The 19,144-nt window shown below is 41.4% G+C and overlaps 1 protein-coding gene across 4 annotated transcripts in view; it reads left to right on the forward strand.

Annotated features, from left to right (window-relative positions):
* mid2 (midline 2) overlaps positions 1–19,144 on the forward strand; it is a 150,820-nt gene that overhangs the window by 46,236 nt on the left and 85,440 nt on the right. The window contains exon 1 of one of the 4 annotated variants that reach the window (XM_040016433.1): positions 2,596–3,481. The exons of 1 other annotated variant lie outside the window; for it this stretch is intronic. The gene's annotated coding sequence lies outside the window, so the exon portion shown is untranslated. 2 more of the 4 variants (XM_040016436.1, XM_040016435.1) reach the window with 2 other exon arrangements.

Below are 19,144 nucleotides of genomic sequence, written 5' to 3' on the forward strand. Positions count from 1 at the left end.
TGTCAGTCTTCTGCCTAAAACCATCCACATTTTGCATGCAAACAGCTAAGGATAAACATAAATATTTTGCCTCTCAACTAGAAAAGTTCCAGCTTTTGTTAATGGGGCACAGACACATCCATAAAAATGACAAAAACTATAAAGTCTAATGGCTCGGAGTCAAGCTAGCTTCAGGAGGCAATAACTGTGGCCACAAGATGGAAGTAATTTAAAGGATGGATGCAAACAGACAACATGAAATGCTTTAGGGAAGAAACATTTATTTGAGATGTAAGGCAACAAATCTCTTTCACTTTGGTTGGTTTTAAATGATGTCTGTTTTTAAATTTCACAAGGAAAGTACTGCTGCCTTGCTTGCCCCGATGGAATGCCATTCATAGCAGTTATAGAGGTGGCTGCAGCACATGGGAGACCAAATGTGACTATGTACTATAAACTTCTAATCATAAAGGTGCAACAATAAGCATCAAAGAAAATGTGTTCTGACTGCAATAGCAACCTCAAGCTATCTATATTTGGTGAAGGACTAGGGGTTGTATATTTGCTGATACAGTTTCCGTAATCACATGGGAGTGTGGTATAATAGCAAGTGAGGCTCAGTGGCTCATGGAAAAACAAGAGAATGGCTTGTAACAAAGTATTAATAACTTTACACACACTCTAAGTAACTGTACATTAGTGCTTTCCAGCCCACAAATTGCTGAGTTCATTTAGAGTACTCAGTGCTAAAGCTGCCTTCTGTGCAGATGACTGCCACTCTCACAAAATTTAGATGTCTACGTGGTCAGTGAGCAAAGACAGCACTGACGGGTGCCTGGGGCTGGATCCAGGCTTAGTCTGTGCAGTCAATCAGCCAACTATTCTGTCAGGCTCAAAGGGTAAAAGACCTATTAAAATCCAAAATACCTCTGCTGGGAATTAAACTAATATTCACTTGTAGCTGTCTCTAACCACGTGCTCAAGAAAGAGTTTTTTTTTTTTCTTTTTTAAAATGAATTTCAAATATACCCATACAGGGGATTTAGATAAGGGTGAAAAGGAATTATGCAATAATCACATTTATAAAAGTAAATAGAATCTTTTCCCCAGAAGCGCAGGTGTCTGTTGGAGTAGGGGTGGGGACGGTCGGGAGGTTCAGGTTGGCATGTGTGCATCAGTGACCTCATATCAACCTTACAGTCCTTATAGCAAGAACAGGCCTATGACTGATATCATCTGACAGACTGTACAGAAACTATAACCAGATCTGATCCGTGGTGACAATCCTATGCTCTAAATATGGCCGCATGCAGAAAAAAGCTTTCTTTAAGTGGACTCGCTTGTGTATTACGGTCAAATTCTGTGTCAGAAAGGCGGTGTTTAACTACACTGAAGGAGGCAGTATTATGAATATGAGTAATACATATGCATTGACTGGTCCTGGACCTTGACACCACTGTGACAATCCAGTATCTTGTTGAAAATCAAGCCAAGATAGACGGATAGACTCTGGCTTATAGTGCAGAGCACATGAGCTGAATGACACTCGCTGGCCAGACGCGGACACAAGGACAGGCTTTGGGGCAAGCTGTTATTAAGACAAGAAAAGGCTGGACATCTGTGTTTGTAGATATAGTTAATGTAGACAGACGGGTAGCAAACCTGCTCTTACACACATTGTGGTATCACTTGTTGACAGTCAGAGAACACACCTGCTTGTCAGGCCACACCTTGTCCGATACTGTTTACCAAAAGCAGCCTTCCTGCTGTGTAAAGCTACAGATTTTTCCCTGTACTGTTAATCTGGAAGACAGCTGTTACATGTTTTTCCTATTTCTGAAATCTGACTGTAAGACTTGAATCTTAGTTGCTTCTTACTTAGCTTCATGCTTCCTTTGATAACAGTTGGGGGGGAAAAAGTTGGTATTGTCTTAATCATTAATCAGATGAGAAACAGTTGCAGTGGTAGAAATAACTTTTCAAAGCACTGCATCCTTTGCGTGTAGTGTCTCTCTCTCTCTCGCGTTCTCTTTTGTAAAGCACCGAATAACATTTACATCAGTATTACATTATTCTGTTTTCGCCTGTGCCTGTCATTATAGGGCAACCTCAGTGTGTGTGGACACAATGCAGAGAGCAGCACACAGGAAAGAAATGGTATTACAAGCAGTGTTAGGTCAGACAGGTGCAGGACATAGCTGGCAGAGGGAAGCAACCACATAGGAGAAAGCAGCCTGCTGGAAAGGTCTGCAGAACCTCTTAACCTCTGCATTGTTTCCAAGCCCACAGACACACACATCAAAGCAGCACAACACACACCTGCAGGCACAGACAGCACACCCACCTCTTTGGAACAAAGTTAGAGCAATAGTCTGGCATATTTTTGGCATGTGCTTCTCCCTTGTGTATGATGTAGAAATACGAAAGCAATGCTGCAATAACAATATGGGATATATACAATTAAGCACGAGACACACAGCATGATGCAAGAGTATCACTCACGTTATAACACTGGCTTTTCTTGGGGTGGCCTCAGAAACACCCCCCCCCCCCCCCCCCCACACACACACACACACACACACAATCACACACACACACAATCACACACACACACAATCTTGTAATTAATCCAGGAAATTAATGTGTGATACATCCATTTTCGCGAACCACTTTTGCTCAACTTGAAATCTATGAATATTCTAATTGCTGCCTTTGGGCCTTTTTGCAGTCGAACTTGGCGCTACTTATTGATAACAATGAAGGATGCGCGATATTTAATATCTGGGGTCTGCTTTTATTACTCGGTGTTGCATCATTTTCAAGAATATATAAAAGAAAAATGAAGCGCGATTGTGGGCATTAATTCAGTTGTCGTGCAGGCTGGAAATAAAAATGCCATCATTTGTGCATTACCCGTGTATGACCTGAGTGTCTGACCCACTGTTACTGGTCAGGTAAGTTTGCTTCTTGAATCGACAGTTTGTTGCCCACTCGAGCTTTGATCTGATTATCCAATAAAATGTGTAAAACTGTGACGCGTGGTCTGCCGTTGGAGCGCACACTCAGTTAGTTATTAGACGTGTTACTACTGGTGCCCAGAGCTGTTCAGCTTAACGCACTGAAGCCTCTATCTGCTGCCTTTCGCTTTTTGTATTGTTCGAGTAGGAGGAGCCGCTTTCCTGTGATTGTCTGCCTCCCTCCCATCTCTCTTTCTCCCTCTCTTTCTGTCTCGCTCTCTTTCCCTCTCTCATTTTTCCAAAGTTGAATATTCCAATTGCCTGGGAGCTCTCGCCAGCGGAGCGGTGCAGCCCACTGACTGAAAGGCACCGGACTGGTGTTTTTGCTTTGCGCCGCGCTGTGCGCTTTGTGGAACAGACGTGAAGGAGTACTCTTCAATACCCCGGCTCGGCTCATCCCCTCCCTGTCCACCCTTCTGTGTTTCTTTCGTTTCGGGGCTTCTCTCAAGATGACAGAAGAAAAGAGAAGTGGGCATGTAAAGCTGGTAGGTGTCTGAAACCCCTCCCCTCCGCGCTCAGAGGTGTCTGACTCGGTCTATCTGTGTGGGGGTTCAGGTTTGTGGGAACGCTCAGACAAGCCGGGGGAGAAAGAAGCGCCCGGAAATAGAAACGGGAACCGGTGGTGCTTTTCCCAGCCATCTATAGGATTTTTCTTTTCGCGTTTGTGTAAGCTTTCTCTTGAATGGAACCGAGCCATACGCGCACGAACATGTCTGAGGTAGGCTGCTGGTAATAATGCTCAAACTTAGACATTAGTGCTGGGACAGGTTTTCTCAGAAGCTTCCACGTCCGTGTGTCCCCATCTGATAATATAATGTACGTGCAGATTTGGTTATGTGGCAAGTTAAGGCAACAGTAGTGTATGCACTCATTGGTGGTCTAACATTAGATTAAAACGGCATTTTTTGCTTACGAGGGTAATTTAGGGGGAAAGATGGGTAAATAAAGCATTTACGTAGTGTGCTCCAAAGTGCCTCTAACTCCCATCAGAGCTTAAGATAACCGAGCTTTAGTTTGGATACCCCTGCTGCGCATATGATGGCATACTGTTTATTAGAGTGATTTAGCTTCAGAGAGTCTTGTGTTATGGTTATGTTTATTTAAAGGGTTTTATAGGCACATTTCGCGAGCTGTAGTGTATCCATGAAACACAGACGCTCGAGATTTTTGCAGTTTATCTTGTCCCGGGGTGAATGATAGACTATAAACAAGGGGTCCTTATTGCATCCTCGTGCTTTTCAGAGCAATAGAGATTCATCCAAGCGAGAAACATCAACCTGATTTGTTTTGAAAATTTTGTGGAACTCTCTGGTAACCAGTAATGAACCTGATTGAAATGAGTTTTTCCCCTATTTTAAATGCCATTTTTGTAGCACTCTCGCTAAGACAACATTTTTTAACATTAATAGAATTTCTTTTCTTTTTTAAATCTCTATACTTTGATTGAAATATGTGTGCTACACTTACACAAATGAAGCCTTTACTTTTTCATTTTAGCTAAATCCAATCTCTGCCACCGAGTAGCACTGAAGGGAACTTGTGCCCCAAAATTAATAGCCCAACAAACTGGGATGAAATACACAGACAACATTGTGTTTAAGTGTCGCTACATATCGTTCATCTCACGCAGTGCTGAATGCCAAACATTATCCTGGACTTCTAATAATCCTGCTGAGCTCAGCTGACAGCATGAGGAAATGTGCTTCTTGTTAGGCTGCTGAAGTGTTTTGCAGTTACTAACAAGTAACTACTGTTATGTGATAGGTGCCTGTCAGGTCATACGTCTGTAGTAGTTTGCGTTGTTTTTCTTCAACCTTTACTCGAATCAGTCCCTCCGTGCTAAATCTCAAATCCTGCTTTCCAGATTGCTACTCACTGCCTCTCCACTCACCCTCTCTGTGCCTATGCCACCAGTTTGCGTGAAGCAAAACCACAATAGGGTGGACTAAAAGCTGAAACCCAATCAGGCTTTTGCAATTCCTCTAGCAGAAGTTTTCCCAGTTCTTTTTTTTTTTTTTCTCTTAAACCCTTGGCGCTGACTGTCTCCTGCCATTAGACAACATGGCTCATCAGACTGATTACACATCAGCATACTCATGTACGCTTCCATCTCAAACAGACAAGAATGCAGTTAATGCTCCTGGCTGCTAGTTACACTCTCAAATGCCATGTGTTCACTTTCCTGACTGATTTTCTATCTTTAGGATTGTTTTCCTGTTTCTCACTTTATCACCCTCCCCCTCTTCCTTCCTCCCTTCCCTTCTTATTATTTCTCTCCCCTTCTAACTCTTTCTATCTCAGAGAAAAAGTGGGTGTTGTTCCCTGTCGGTACGGGAACCTACATCACAAAGCTCACTGTTATGCCTGCTTTACTTTCTATCAGCTTCTTTTGCTTAGGCTGTTGTGTATACATTTCTGTCTATTCACTGTGGGCAGCCAAAAGAATTAAAAGAAAGGTGGTAGATTTAAAGAAGCCTTGTTGTCCAGTGATGCATGTTGTAAGATTAAATTTAATGGATCAAGGGAGATGCAGCAAGCATGATTCATTCAACAAGGTTTAATGGATTAGGTCGTGTAACGGTCATGTCTTGGATTTGAAAAAGCTCGACATTGCTGCTGCCAAAAAATATGGACAATATTGGTACCAGAGCCTCCCCTGCAATGCTGAGGGTTAGTTCACTTAATATAAGAATAAAGCAGTAGACGTGTTTCTCTTTGTTCTTACTTCCTAATGTGCTGAATTTCTAAAATACTTCTGATTGTCCTCTGGCCATTTTTTCATTTCATTTCAAGTGATTTGTGAGTTATATGGTATTTCTTTAAAGTCACTAAAGCTGTAAAAATCATTGGAGACCAGATTTGTGTTCATCAGTTTAGAATGAGCCCTGTTAGGTCTCCTTTGATTTTCGAGATTGCAGCAGTTGCATGTCAAGCCCAGATCACCTTGATCAGATTTTGAATTAGCCCACCTGTTAATCTGAAGTTGGTATAGCTGCCAGTAATATACCTTAAAGCACATAACTTCATCTGAACTACATGACAGACAGTAAGTGGTAGCTTGTACCATTTTGTGCGTCTGCACAGAGGTGGCCAGCTTTGTGCAGTCGAGGGATATACGGAGTGAAGCCATGCATCTGAACTTGGGATGTTTTAAAATCCCCTCTGCTCTCTTGTTCCCTTCAGCGTTCCAGCTTTCTGCAACAAATCTAGAACACAGCAATTCCTCTAATTCTCTAAAACAGTTCAAATGAATCATCTTAGCGAGCAGACATGGCCCGCTTAATAAACTGTGTGCTCCTGAGTTTCTACCTTCAGCTGTGTTGTTTTTGCACATATGCGCAGTAAATGAGCTGAGAAAACAGTTTTGTATTGACAAATGTTGGGGCTAATGTAGAGGCAGACAAGGTTTAGGTTTAAATAGCCTGCTATATATTTCAGTTATTGCTTTACGATTTTTTAAAGGTCTTTTTGCGTGTTCATTTTGCACTAGTAATAACACCCTAGAGGATATGCTTTTGTGATGGGTGCAAAAGTGAGGGGTTGGTAGCACTGAAGTAAGCATAATCACAGCATCAAATGCACTTCAGGGTGCCATTAACAAAACCACAGGAATCTGCAACAAGCACCTATGTTAAATGGAAAGTGTCAAAACAGGTGAACTAGCAGGGCCTGCTGCCCATTGTTTTAGAAGAGAAGCATGCTGTTGATCATTGTATATCAAATGATAACAAAAAAAAGACGTGTGTTGCAAAGAATTTCTAGTCCTTTCTTTGCCTCTCTCCCACTGTACAGCTGTTCAGTTTCTTCACATTATTCATATTGGTCAAAGGCCAGATAAATCTTGTGGAAAAATTACTCACTTGTGTAGTTGTAGCTACAGTGAGGGCGATGGGGATTGAAATTAACCATGCATATGTGAAGGTGGTGGTAATTAGTTGTAAAGAGTAGAGGGACCGAGTGAGACTAAAAGATTGCCAAGTCTGACTGCGGATCATTCATTAAAGAAAATAGTTTGCGTGATATAGCATTGATCTGCGGAATAAATCTTGGAGTTGAGACCTACATCGCATGGATGTATGTATGGTGTGACAGATTGCCTCCTGTCTTTGTCTCCAGACTCCTTTGATCTCTTCAGTGCACTCAGTGCAATGAAGGTCCCTGCCAAGGGAGGCATAGCTTGTCTCCCAGATATATTTGCTCTGCATGTAGATCAGCAAAGAGTACTCATGCATGGCACCCCATTGCTTAACTTTCTTCTCCCGGCCAAAATGCCGTTTTATTCTTGTGCTAGCATGAAAGTCCTGCGGCGCCATCTATGTGCTCTACTATAGTTTTGTTAACATTATATCTTAACACAGGTAGAGGAGCTTCTGTATTGCAGTGCTAGCACGGGGGAAAAAAGCCTTGGTAATCTAAAACAGTGCACTGTGCTGTTGAAACAAAAATGACTATATAGAAGGTTACATAATCACAAAATTGTGGCTACAAGTGTTGGGCACACTTCTGTAAAGTGCTGAATTGTGTGCTTGTGTGCTGCTGTTCAGTGCTCCACTCCACTGTCTTCATTTTGTTAACTCTGGTCTGGCAAGCATCAGTATATATGCTGTGGCGGGAGGCATCACAGACGTTAATTAGTTTGCATTCAAGAACCCATCAGAGCTTCAGTTCAAATATATTGTCCATCCTTATCATTATGTGAGCTCCAGCCCATACTTCACTGACTTGTCCAACCTCCAAGCGTTTCATCTATAACCGAGCCTTAGCGGATGATTTACAGACTAATATCTCAGAGCTAACAGATTGAGCTTACGAGCTTTTGAGTTAAACTTGAAAATATGGGCAAAACAAGTCTTGAGTGGTGAGAGAACTTAAACCTCTGGCTGCTCGCACATGTAAACATGTATTGTGCCAAATTCTATATGCAGTACGTAACATGAAGTGCCAAGTCCCGTCTTTATATTCCTCTTTCTGTTGGCAATGTCCATGCTTGTATTTTTTTCTGTCTCTGTGTCACTTAACAGGAATGCAAACCTTTTCAACTAACACTAATGGCATTCTGATATAAGCAAGTGCTGTATTTATACATTACAGATTACATATAGTTGCATGGTGCAGACTAAACAAAACAAGGGTGGGACTGTGACCTGTCGTGTTGACCTGATCTGTGTGTAAGAAAACACCAGATCAAAACTGGAAAAGGAGAGCTCAGCTGAGAACAGCTGAGGAGGAGGCGGCCAGTTTTCATCCACACTAGTTAACAGTCAGCTGCCTATGTTGGTACAGATGTTTCCTATGATCTCACCTGCTGGCACCAGGATCCAGAATCTGGGCCCAGTTCTGACGTCATGCTGTCCACCCAAGAGGCCTGTCTATTGGGTAAAGTGTTCCACACCTCCTGTCTGTTGGAAGCAGAAACTATGGATATTGTGAAGGTGTAGACTTCTGCCCGGGGAATGACATGAGCTGGGGGGAGTTAAAAGTCATATGTGAACAAAATGCTTTGAAGATTTTCTGGGTCTTTTTTTCTGTTATAGTAGATTATGGAAGATATTTGTTACTAGATACTAGTTCTTGAAATTTCTTCTGGTTTTCTTTTGATTTTTTTTTTCTCTTAACTTTACAGCAACTGTTTCAGGTGCCATTGCATTGGAAGTTGTTTCAAACTGTTCCAATTGTTCTGGAAACTTGTAACACAAATCCTTGCGCTCTTCACTTCGTGGCCATTTAACTCAGGTGTGTTGCTTGCAATAATGAACACTATAATCTCTGCAGCACAAGCCCGGATGCAGCTGTGATAAAAATAGAGGGATTGGAAATGGAAATGCAGGCGGAGAGAGGGAATAACTATAAAGAGAAAGATCAAGAAGGTAGGTGTAAACAGGAGGAGGCGTGAAAAAAGATTTTTGAGCCGCGAGGTTATTTGGGGGTTTCTGGGGAGGGTTCGTAGCTGTACAGATCAAAGAGCAAAGACAAAAAGTTAAGGGGGTTAGAGGAGGGTGGAAAAAACACGACTGACTCATGCACTCACATATAGACACGTACATAATTCTATCATACACAGTGATCTGCCCAGCAGGTGCTTTTAAGGAACACCCTCCTACTTAAACGACTTCTTTAGGAATGATTGATGCTCTTTAGAACCTCTGCAAGAGATTATCTGTCACTGTTTGCAGGGAAGGGTTTATTTACAAACTGCTAGTTACTTCACTGCAGCTGAACATTTTATCTACAGCCAGCATAATTATAAGTGGGAATTTTATTTGACTGATTTTTAAGTGTCCTGGCCATAGGTTCAGTTCCGTGTTGGTATAGCAGTGGCTATTGTTAACTTTCCCAATTATTTTGTGTGGATTTGCAGTGCCCTGGGGACTGGCTTTTTTTTAAATGCCGGCAAAGCTATTGTTTAACAAAATACCTATTGATCTGTGTCAGCTCTGCTCGTGGGGCCACACTGAGGAGGGAATGTTGTTTTGTTTTCACAAACTAGTTACTCGGAATGCTTTAGAGCACTAACTCCATCTTAGCTCAGGCAAGTCCAACCAACAGGAAAGACGAGGCTCATTTCTATTTATTCTAATTGATAGTACAGACTTTTATAGAGTCTGACCTAATGTTTTTAAATGTGTTCTGGCACAGCAGATGTGTTTGTATTTTTATAATAAAGCTATTTAAGATCTCATTTTTGCAAAATCTGCACAGTATTAGAGCCTGATCAATGTAGAATTTTTAAGACCATTACTATATTTGGCAGTATAAAAATCTGATGTATCAGCCAGCATATCTTCTTCTTTTTTTTTTTCTTTGAGAAACACAAAGCATTTCTTACGTGTCAGTATTTATTTCCTTGTTTACGCTCTGCCAGGATGCTCAGATTGCGCTGTTAGCATTCCAGGAGCAACGGGGAAGTTGCAGGTTGCCCTTTGTTAGAAAAACTGTTGAATGTCAACACCCATAGCAAGATTGAAGGGTGTTTTTTTTCCATGTCTTTTTTTAACGTTTTCTTTTATCTGTCATTATAAATGCAGATACTTACAAAATAGCTAATGGCGGCCGTTAATATCGGACCAGTGATAAATCAGTCGGGCTCCGTAGTTAGTGAGCCATTAGTCTCGCCAGGAGTTTTACTAAGGTTTCATTAAAAACCAGGAAGGGTAAGGTGGAGGTAAATGTGAGATTTGAGTGCTGTCACACATTCCTGAACATCCGTTTTCTTTCTGTGAGATCAGGTCGGAATCCCAGTGTTAGTATTTCCCTTCTTGCGAGCAAAGTTGACTGCTTAAGTTTGAGAGTGACTACTCTGCACTGCGAGTGAGTTTGCAATGATTATATGTTGCATATCATTGCAACATCATTGTTGGTACTCCTGCAATCAGCGAGCTCAGATCTGTCTTGTGACAGTTGTGCTGTGATATACACATTGGCAGCCTACAACACTTCCCATAAATATTTCACAAGAGATTAAGGAAACTAAATTTATCAAGCGGCTGTCAGGGCTCATTCATTGTGCTATCAATCAGCATGTCTTTTCACCCTTAACAATAATAAGATTTCCCATCTTGAGAATGAACAAATGATCACTTATCAGTGATAAATAGAGCTAATCAAACAAATAGAGCTATAAGCTGCTGACATTTCAATGCATGGAGCATGCTGAGCCAATCGAATGGCAGCCAAGGAAAACAATGGCTCATATTCACCTCCCCCTCGAAGGAAATGCCAAACATTACAGTGCTGTATAAATAGAAGCTTCTGACTTTGTAGAGCGTGATAGAGGACAGGAACCCCCTCCCTGGGGTCACAGTCATGGCAAGGTCTCCCACCTCTCCTCCCTTCTCCATTCTCCGTCTTTATTGCTCTTTTTGTTTTCATTCTGAGTGAGCGATTTATTTTTGTTCTGATTTCTTTTGACCTCACTGTGGGGTGTTTTTTTTTTTTTTCTTTTTCATATTTTTTGGTTCACTTCTGTAGTTCATATTTCTTTCTCCCTCACACCCAGCAACCATGAATAACTGAACATCCTAGTAACACTTTACAGACACCTCCTGGTTTATTAATGAGACCATCTACTACAGTAGAACTGGCAAATGGCCCTCCAGGATGCATTATGTTTTGGGGGAATGTACGGACTTTGAACTAAAGTGACTCACGCAGTCTGTTCTCACTGCGGTTCAGTTTAACGGTCATGAAAAACTTCCCGTTTGCATTTAGATAAATGCAGCTTATGCACATCTGGGAAAACAGGGCCCTCCAAAGTGCAGCGTGCAGTGTCGCATTAAAGGTGGCACTTCATTCTATTTGCCATTTCACACTGTTTTTTCCATCCACCTAACTGAGACCGGAGGAAGGAAGGAAGGAAGAAAGAAAGAAAGAAAGAAAGAAAGAAAGAAAGAAAGAGAGTGATCCTTAAAAAAAGGTTAGTTGCTCTGTCTGTAAGTGATGGGGTTACAGATGATTCAGCTGAGATAACTCCAACAGGTCTTCAATCTGTACTGCCTTTTGAATCAGGCGTATAAATTTATTTCCTTCTGTTTGCAGGCTCCACAAACAGCCTGAAAGACCGAACACCAGCCGCTGGTCTCGGCAGATTTAGGAAACTGCATGCACATGTGGCAACACATAACCACAAGGACACACACATTCACCAGAAAGGCATTTTGTGTTTGGATCTTTGTGTTTCTTTATCTCAGTCTTATCATGACACACTGCCAGAATCTGTAGCTGTAGCTGCAAGGGTATAGTTTGTTCTCCTCCTGAAAAATGTTGGTTTTTATCTTGCAAAATTACTACTTTGAAGAGGAGAGCAGCTCCAACTGTGATTTTCAAGTAGTCAAATCCATTGTAGTTCAATAGGACAGCGTATTAGTATTATTTTTTTCCCCTTAGAGAGATTTCTTAAGAACAAAAGCTGTCATATAAGCTGTCAGGACTTATTGACCTGGGTATCTGACTACTAGAATCAATAACACCAGCACGGATAACATCATTTACTGGTATAGCTTGACAAGATGTTGATAAAGTGGCCGGCACCTTACGGATCACTTATCCTTCTCATTTAGAGCACAAATAGCATGCGCTTTAAGCTGTCAGCTGTTTTCACAATGGGAAAACTTTTCACAAATATATCGTCAATCTTCATACAGAGGCCTATTGTTTTCTTGACAGTTTTTCCAGTCTCATATAGGTATACAGGGGCCAAGAATGCAATTTCCAGCATAAAAGATCCTCTTTTCACAAACTCAGTGTCGCTTATGTGGTGCGTAGATTGCTTTTTCACACGATGTGAAGTAAATTACCATATTTATAGAAAATTCCAGTAAAAGGTTAGCCATTAACTTGGCACTGTGCTGTTGCGCACATATATACACACACACACAGAGTCAAATAAAAATATAGAAAAATTGAAGAAGAATTGGTGTCAAGTGTCAGCGGAGGCAAGTTTGTTTGCTTTCCAGCAGACAAACTTGGAAGAACAATAGATTTCCTTGGATTCTGCATTGTGTGCCTATGAATCATTCACTCGTTTTGCGTCATTTTCGTTTCACGAATGCATGTATGGGGCATTGTTTCACTCCAACATATTCATTATTGTGGATTGCTGGTAAGTCCTAAAAGATAAAACCGAACCCTTTTGCAGTGTTTCCAGGGAACTGGCTTTGAAAATATTACCTAAGAAGAAAGTATATTTCAGAATTTAAAACTTTTGTTTTTTTAAAGTAAGGTGGGGAGAAGAGGGTACTGAAACTAAATAACACAGTGAGGATAAGACAGACCAGCTTCTTGCCTCATGAGCCTGATTGTCAAGGTCCGTCGTTAACAACATAAACACTTGCGAGTGGATTGAACCCTGCTTACTTATTATATTTCTGCTTTTGTTGACTGTTAGTGGTATCTCTGTTCCCTCTCTCTATTTCGTCTTTGCTCTCACCACATGCCGCTGCGTCTAAATATCTAATAAGCTGTTCTGCCAACTTCTGATCCTTGGGTTTGTTCTCACCTGGGCAAATGCACATGAATAATGGAAGCAGCATGAAGAGAGGCAGGGGCCTGGTTGCTCCAGTGTTGTGTTGAGGCCTGATAAGGCTCTCTACCACAGCAAAAGAGCCTCGGAGAGCTGATGAGACGACGTCTGACACTATTAACTTTATTACCCACAGGCTGCCAAGCTGTAACAGGCAGAAGTATTAAGCAGAGAGTTAAGGATAGGAGGTGTGCTCTATTCACTGTCACAACTCTGTGAAAATCTCATTTCAGTCTGCTTTCATGTATAAATACATTAAACCAATTAGCAGGTCTGGCTCAGGCTTGGACTTCACAAGAGTTGATTGTTTGTTTTATTTTCAGTGTCTTGCATCAGTAAATGTCCTTCACACAATAGAGCCCTCATCAGCACCGCTGACAGCAAAACAAATATGGTAATGAAAATGAGTGCTGCTGAAACATGTGCACCCAGGCCAGTCAACATTAACCAGCATTTTACCATATGGATAAAACAAACACTAGTCAAACACTGACACTTCAGTGTAGCATCTGATTGACAAAGTACACCACGTTAGGAGACAGATGGTGTAGTAGTGGCCTAAACTAATGGACTTTATTCCAGAATACAAGTGTTTGTGTCCCATCTAGGACTCGTGTCTGGTTAGGTTTAGGTCAAAAAACTTACCGATTGGATTTAGGAAAAGATTATGTTTTGGATTAAAATGCAAACTTGTTTTAGCTTCTTCAGTAGCACTATGACAAATTCCCCGACTGTGACAACACCAGCAAAGAACATTTGGCTGTGGTATCCCTGTGTCTTATTCCTAACATTATGGGACCATTCTAGTCCGTCAAAGTACCCCATACATTACAATTTAACGATGCGTGTTTCAGGCTCTACCGATTCCTCTGTCCTACAGGTAGGTGAACAAATGACAAATCCTAAAGAAAGGTAATAAAATAGTTTGATAAAAGTGTATAAGAACAGGAAATGAAAAATAACAGTTAAATTGCATTAAAAAACATACCGCATTTTCACCTTTTAGCCCTATTTCTTCCTCTTCTACACACAAAGACATGCTGTGTTGACAAATGTTCTATATCTGCAGTACATGCTATTAGTATATGCTGTTACTAATGACAAATTATACCAATGTCTGCAACTTAATTTGGATGCCATTAAGCACATTAATAACTAAGCTAAACACCGTTTTTCAATGCTACCGGCTTAATTTATGCTGAAATGCTGGCACTATTATGACTTATTCCATAAAGTATTAATAATGAGTTTCCACAAGATCCGCTGAGGGTTAGTGAGGTGAACTGTGATAATTTCTTCTCTGAGTCCCAGGCATATTTTCCTCAAACAAAGGACTAACATTGGTAAACTGGGAATGGGAAAAGTTAACTGGCAGTGAGCTACTGCCCTTACTGGTGCCCTGTGCTGGCTGAATTTGAGGCCTGTCAGGTGCTTGATAAGCAATTAAAAAGTGATTCAAATAAAAAATATTGGTTTTGCTTTTGAGCCAAATTTTGAGATTAAAATAATTGCTGTGTAGTATTCACTTTGTGGATGTAGGCTCCTTGCTGAACACGTTTACCAGTCTGGATGGATAGACCCACGGAGAAGTGACGTAGATTTATTTTGTTCTGGAGTCGTTGCTGTCTCAGCTGTAGCAGTGAGGGGGTTAAGTTTAAGTCCGTCTGCTCAACTGTACTGAATGTGAAATGGAAACACCAGCTTGGCTGGATTACTGTTTACATTCTATGAATAGGAATCACATGTTTGATGAAACCGGCCTGCTCCTGAGGTCTGCTGCAGAGAGGAAAAAGCAGGAATGAAAGGGAGGAAGAGAGAGGAAAAACTGAGCCTGTGGAGGTGGGCGGAAGAGTGAGAGTCAGAAGAAGAAGGGATGAAAACATGATAAAAATGAAGGCTGGACTTGATGGTCTAAACATTTATTATTATCCCAAGAAGAAGCTCACTGAAGCACATGGCATGTGTTGCTTGATCCCACTTATATAATCATATGTACAGTTTTGGTGTGTTCAGGTCAACTTGAAGGCTCTTGCATTTGGAGCTGCCGTATTTCCTTTTTCTAAAATAATGAATAAGTCTCTTGATTTCTGGCACAAGTCATCAGTAACCGGTCGTGACATGTGTCTTATGCGTGGGGTATTTTTTTAACCCTGTTAAAATTAATTGCCCACTAAAATGTCAGCATTTCAGTCCACTAATGCAACTGAATTCCACTGAATCTACTCAAACAAAGTCCTGTTTCTTTTTGGTTTAAATGCTTAGCTGAGGTGATTATGTTAAATGCCATGGGAAGGGCCTGAGAGTTGTGTTTGCTAACACTGCCACTAATGAAAGCAGTCATACAGCCGTGTTATGTTGGGTTGCTGTTTTCCGTCCTGCTGATTTGTGCAGCCTCGCCAAAGCGTGTGGGGCTTTGTGATTTAGCACCGCACGAACAGGCCAGCCATTCTCTGTAAAAACACGCGTGTTGGCTCCAGGCGTGACATTTGGTTACGCCGTAAAAGTCATGAATGAAATGTCCTTGTTGACGTGAGAAAGGCACTATGCAGAGCCAGAGAGAGAGAGAGAGATCAAGCTTCCACCTTGTTGTGCCACGTTTAAGCTGTTTTCCTGCTTCATTTTCCTTCCAAAACTAAAGTATAATTTTCTTGGATGGACTGAATCGCAGACAAAAACATATTATTTACCATCTAGCTGCATTAAAATGCCACAAAAGGCACTAATACCACAAACACAGGTGAAAGGTCCAGGTCATTGAGTCAGATTAGCCGAGCTGATGCCGAGAATGCCGTGTCGAAGGCACCCACCTGTCTGTCAAAGCAGCCACACACGATAATATATAACTCTAAGCCTTCTAATGCAATTCAAATGGGTAACTTATCAAACTATTCACCCTCCTCCACTTTGCAGTGAGCTTGAACTTTTCTCCCTCCTACTCTTTTTTTCCAAGCAGTATAAGCGATTAGCAAAAGGGTTTTGAGAACCATTTCTAATCATTAGGAACGTTTTGTGTGATGTGACAGCATTGTTGCCATGCACATGTTGTGGGTTTCTTTTTTTTTTTTTTTCTTTTTCTTTCTCCAGCATCCCACGGGGATAAACATGCCAGTGTCTCACGGTGTGTTTTCTAAAGCCCTTCCAAAAGGAAGACCGCTGAACCCCTGGTGTTGTTGTTTACTGCTGTCTTGCTCTCTGGAGCCTCAAACCTCAACCATGTGATTTTTCTGCTCCGCTTCCTTTCGCTGCGATAAGCCTGTGATCAACAGCCTCTGGTGATAGATAGATTCAAGGGACACTTATAGTACAGAGAGTAGCGGGAGTGCAGGTGGGGGATTGTGTGGGGGTGTGCGGGTTTTGTAAACACTGTCAATCTGACAATGAAAAGTGGCGATTCACTGCAGATTGTCACAGTGTGTCAGTTGCATCAGTGAAAGCAGCTTGCACTGGAGTAGGAACCGAGAGCTAGAAGAGCATCTTATTATGATTTTTATATATATATCTATATATATAGATATATATATATGTGTGTGTGTGTGTGTGTGTGTATATGTGTATATGTTTGATTGCATCTGTCATTAGCATGTTTTCTCTCCATATTTGCAAGGAGGTGACGCTCTGCTAGATTTGAATGACACCAGAAAGTAGCGTCGTTATAAACATAATAACGACCGCTCGTCTGTGGTGTCCACATCTGTCTCTCATTCAGCTCTCATTCTCAAAGAAAGTGTTTGATAGATGTCTAGCATCTGTCTCGCTCGCGCCTTTCCTTTGTGTCTTTATAAGCGCTGCAGTGGATATGCATTTTTGCCCTTAGGGGAAAGGTCTACGTGTGGTGATTGTTTTTATCTATTACCCCTTCGTTCCATCATCATCAAGTGTCCATTAAGCTCCCGTTTTGGCTCTGCAGCTGTGCTGCTACAGTTCACGGGGGAGCAATTTAGTTTTTACCAGTAAATTGTTTGTACAAGGATAATCATCTTTGTTCCACAAGTGTCATCTCTCCACACTGATGTGTGAAACCTGCGCTTTTAAATAAACAGCCTCCTTTGTTGTTTTAGTGTCAGATTATGACGTGACATAAAGCGAGCGTGATGTCAGTGGTTGCTATTTTGGGGCATTTCTTTCAGGTTACGTCTTCTCCCACATGAACGCTGGATCTGAATGCGTGGGAACAGAAGTTTTACGTATATGTAGATGAAAAATTCAGTCTGCCTTTAAACACATACTAAATCAAATGATCTCTCTAGGCAGATTAATGAGTCATCAGTTGCGTCCATTTTTTCTTTTTTCTCTTTTTCGTTCACTTCATTAATAAAAGCTCTGAGCAAGACTAAAAGATTTTGCTACAACACGCACTGCAGTAGATCAGGATAAGTGCCTAACAGGTTTGTGCCTTTGTGCACATGTGCTTATTTGGGTTTGTGCGGTACTGTGCGTGTATGCCTGTGATATGAGTGTTTTTGTTGAAGCACTAGCTCAAGCTGTTCTCCTTCCAGATGGGACACTTCACCTTAACAAGAATGGCAGATGAAGAGAGACAACAAGACAGAGAGAGTTTGTGCTTGTAAATGTGGAGCTCTGGCTGTGTGTGCTTATGATTTTGTGGATGTTTGTGTATGTGTGTGTGTGTGTGTGTGTGTGTGTGTGTGCATGCCAGCCTGTCTGCAGAGCAGCCGCATTTACCATGAGGCTAGGAATTGAGTCCCTTAGTGACTCCCATCATAGCCAGCATTGTTTCCCCAGAGTGACATAGCTAAAGCTTAATGGGGCTGTTGATGGTGTGTTAAAGCTTGGTGTTAATTATAACACCATGCTCCGTTAAACACAGTCACATTAGCATCAGCATAAGGAACACTGCTGAGCTCTGTCCTAGGGAATAAAGTGACACTGCTGATTCAGTCAACAGTTGAATTAAATGTTGATAAAATACGCAGTTTAATGGTCATGCACTCATATGCGATCTGATGAGCTCAATAATTGAGGGTTCAGACTCTGTTTTATGGATGTCACGATGCTAGAATTTCAAAGTCGAAACTGATGCCCAGGAACATGTGCAATACGCAATATTTTTATACCAAAAAAAGGGGAAAAGAATAAAAAGAATTAAGAGGCTTTTTTAAAGTAAAAATTAGATAATGCTGTCTGACTGATTCTGGTGACTCGGCAGTAGATTTTGTTGCTGATCAAATCAGATTTAGCAAGTGCCTCTTCTCTCTAGTTGCTGGTAGACTTTTCTCAGCTTTAGAATGGGATTTTAAGAGAGCATAGCACTTTTTAGATACATACAAATGTTTGTCCGTTTAAGTGAAAACCATCCATTAATGTTACCAACAGGCAAGACTGATAACGTTTGCTGCTCCCACATTATCATTAGCATTTTATTACTACTTGAGCTGCTAGTGAGAGGAGGGACCGCGTGCCTGCTTGTCTGCAGCGGTGAAGTGTGAAACTGTGTATCATCTGGAGGAGGCGAAGGCAACACTGTTGGTGTCAATACTGTTGCAAATGAGTATCTAATCCGATTTGCTGTTAGTATTGATTAGTATCTGAAAACCAATTTTCTTTTGTTAGTTATTATACAGCTCTCTTGACAGATTTACATTCCTAAAGCATCTTTGCAGAGTGACTTGTAGTTTATTTCTGTGAGAAAGGAACCGTGCCTGTTGTGTGACTTCTCCTTAGTTTAATTTGTCAAATACTACTGATGAAAAAGGATGAAATGCAGTAACAGCTATCCTGATTGATTATATACTACTACTAATGATAATACTGATATACGATAAGACAGGAGGCAAAATTTGAGCGGGCCGAGTAGAAGGTGTTAAGAATTTCACTGGGAGTGAGCAGGATGGACAAGATTAGAAATGAGTGTGACGGCTCAGGTTGAGCAGTTTGGAGACAAAGTACAGAGGTAAGGCTGAGAGGGTTTGGACATGTGCAGAGGAGGGATAGTGGATACACTGGATGAAGAAGATGCAGAATATGGAGCTGTCAGCCAGGAGGAAAAGAGAAAGATCTCAGAGGAGGTTTGAGGTGTAGTGAAGGAGGACAGTGTGACAGAAGTGCATGCTAGGTACATGGCGAGATGGAGGCAGATGATGTGCTGTGACTGATCATCTGTGCATGTCTG

The sequence above is a fragment of the Simochromis diagramma genome, unplaced genomic scaffold (assembly GCF_900408965.1).
Source record: "Simochromis diagramma unplaced genomic scaffold, fSimDia1.1 OVJJ01000685.1, whole genome shotgun sequence".
Taxonomy (NCBI): Eukaryota; Metazoa; Chordata; class Actinopteri; order Cichliformes; family Cichlidae; genus Simochromis; species Simochromis diagramma.